At 42.9% G+C, this 3,113-nt stretch overlaps 1 pseudogene; it reads left to right on the top strand.

Moving 5' to 3' along the window:
• Positions 1-697: 697 nt before the first annotated feature.
• LOC133375368 (bifunctional methylenetetrahydrofolate dehydrogenase/cyclohydrolase, mitochondrial-like) lies at positions 698-1,582 on the top strand (annotated as a pseudogene).
• Positions 1,583-3,113: the final 1,531 nt, after the last annotated feature.

Genomic DNA, 3,113 nt, shown 5'->3' with positions numbered 1-3,113 from the left:
TGAGACGCTTTGGATCCTTTTCATTTTTTTGAAAAAATCCTGACCCGCGGGTCACACTTTTTGCCTGCTTTTTCTCTCCTGAGCTGCACTCAGGTTTCTGCAGCTTGTTCAGAATCTAGAGCAGGGAAACAGGTTCCGCAAACTTTTTCTGCCCTTTCGGATCTCGGGCATCATATGATGCGAATTTGAGACGCTTTGGATACTTTTCATTTTTTTGAAAAAATCCTGACCCGCGGGTCACACTTTTTTCCTGCTTTTTCTCTCCTGAGCTGCCCTCAGGTTTCTGCAGCTTGTTCAGAATCTAGAGCAGGGAAACAGGTTCCGCAAACTTTTTCTGCCCTTTCGGATCTCGGGCATCATATGACGCGAGTTTGAGACGCTTTGGATACTTTTCATTTTTTTGAAAAAATCCTGACCCGCGGGTCACACTTTTTGCTTGAGGCATATGATTTTCATCCACAAATCAGAGGAGCAGAAGACTTCCCCTGCCCCCCTCCCAAGTAATGCCTAAAGGTAATGATGGAAACATTACAATTACTTCACAAAAGTAATAAAATTACTCCTAGTTCTATTACAATCAAAATGTAAAGGAATTATCCACTTGTTCCTCAAAAAATTAATGAATTACAATAATTTGTTACTTGTAACAAATTACTCCCAAGTCCTGGGTGTGGGGTGTTTGTTTTTTGCTTTTGTCATGGTAACCACTACCATCTCCCTGCTCTCGCTGCTCCAGCTCTTGGCCCAGGCTGCTTTGGCAGGCCATGGCAGTTGCTGCTGCCGCCACTACCTTAATCTCCCAAGGGGTACTTGCCCGCTCCATCTCGTTGCATCCAGGAATAAAGCTGCTGTTTTTTGGGGGAGAAAGCTGGCTTGGCAGATTAGACAAGAAGCCCATTATGAAGTGGAGCAGTGGATTGCATATGGAAATAAAAGACTCCCGTCTCAGTGTCATTCTAGTTGGTGCAAATCCTGCAAGCTACTCCTGTACTGCACAAAACCAAAGTAGCTGTGATGTAGGAATCAGGAGCAAAACAATTCTGAAGCCAACCTCCCATCAGTTAAGAGGAGTTCCTTGATTTAATCAGCAAGCTAAATAATGACAAACGTAGAGGGCCTCCTAGTTCAGCTCCCTTTACCTGAGCATATTGATTGAGCGGAAGCTCTGCAATGCTGTGAATCCTGAAAAAGATGTGCAGCTTCCATGTTGTGCTGTGATCAATATTCCATGCTGCCAACAATGCTTTGGTATGTGTGGGAAATCATTAAAAGAACTTGAATTCCAACCCTGGGGAAGAATGTTGTTGTAACTGGTCAATGGAAGAATGTTGGGATGCCCGTTGCAGTGCTTCTTCATATGGATGGAAGGCATGAACATCATGGAGGGGATGCAACAGTAACAATCTCTCATCACTACATTCCAAAAGAACAGCTTGAACAGCAGACAATTCTTGCTGACATTGTGGTTTCAGTTGCAGGCATCCCTAATCTGATTTCAGCTAATACGATCAAAGAGGGAGCTGCAGTTATTGATGCTGTTATAAACAGAGTCCAGGACCTATTATTGCCAAACCAAAACTAGCTACATCACTCTAGTCCCTGGTGGGGGTGGCCACATGACCATCGCCATGCTTGGAAAAATGGCATAATTGCTGAAAGAAACTGTGGAGGCCTCAGCAGCTTGAACCACTAAAGGCTTAATGTTGGAATTCTAGCGGCAAGTAGCCACCCTGGGCTCTTACTGGGAGAAAGGGCACCCTGGGCTTCTACTGGGATGCCGCCCTGGACTCCTACTGGTTGGAAGGGCGGGGTATAAATCAAATAATAAATAAATAAAATAACAACATTAGAAATCTCTTCCCAAACAGCCTAAGAATAGTGCAATATTTATTTATTGGATGAAAGTTATTGGTGAGTCTCATTCCAGAATATTTTTTAACGCAATTATGTTCCAGGTAAGAGTGCCCAACTCAATACATGGTGATTCTGATCTGATTCTGAATAAGGTTGAAATAAGAAAGAATTATTTTTAGATCTATCAGTGGTTCCTACCTTGTCCCTTTCACTCTTGGTAACTGGCAGCAGTGCTCAGTGTTGGGTAGCCAGGTGAACAACACCACTCTGCCTGCACTGCCCTGCTGACTGCTACTGCTTGCTCAGATTGCTGCAATGCATTACATGTGGTATTGCCTTTGAAAATGGTCCAGAAACTTCAGTTAGTCCAGAAAAGGGTGACAAGATTGTTAACGATATCAACCATCTTGGGCCCTAAGATGAGCAGGGGAGGTCTTGTTGGTGGTCCTGCCACTGGAGGTTGCCCACTTGGGGTTGACCCATAAAACGGCTTTCTTGATGGCGGTTCTCCATTTGTGGAACGCCCACTCTAGTGACATGTGTCAGTCTCATTAATAACTTTTAAGAGAAATTTTTAAACATTACCCAGGCATTTGATGTCTGAAAGATGTGTCCCTGGCCACCATGAAATTATTAGTTTTGAGAGTAGGTGATTGTTTTAAGAAGTTTTAAACTGTTTTAAGGAGCTTATTTTAAACTGTTTTAAAACCTTATTTTAAAGGTTGCTTTTTATGGTTTTTAGATGTGCATACAGAGAAGTCCCTCAGGAGTCAACAGGCTTCTCACCCTTTGAACTCATGTTCACTAGAAAAGTGAGGGGACCTTTGGAACTATTAAAAAATTCATGGGAAGGAACCCTGGGAGAGTACAAAACATCTGTAGTAGATTTTGTATTGGAATTCTGCAATAAATTAACATCAGTGATGGAGGTGGTGGAAAAGAATTTGAGTCAAGCACAGCAGAAGCAACGTTACTGGTATGACAGAACAGCCAGGGAACGTGTGTATGATGTGGGAGATATGGTTATGGCGTTCATACCCAGGAAACATGACAAATTACAGGCTAACTGGGAAGGACCATATACCATCAGAGAAAGGCTTGACACAGTGACGTATGTAATTACCACAGAACAATTAAACAAAAACAAAGTGGTTCATGTAAATATGTTAAAGCCTTACCATGCCAGGGATGCACAGGTGTTGCAAGTTACCTTATTCCCTGAGGGAAGTGGGCCTGAACTTCCAGATTTGGTACAGGAA

Source organism: Rhineura floridana, unplaced genomic scaffold (genome assembly GCF_030035675.1).
Source record: "Rhineura floridana isolate rRhiFlo1 unplaced genomic scaffold, rRhiFlo1.hap2 scaffold_18, whole genome shotgun sequence".
NCBI lineage: Eukaryota > Metazoa > Chordata > Lepidosauria > Squamata > Rhineuridae > Rhineura > Rhineura floridana.
This window is presented reverse-complemented; position numbering and strand designations above follow the sequence as displayed.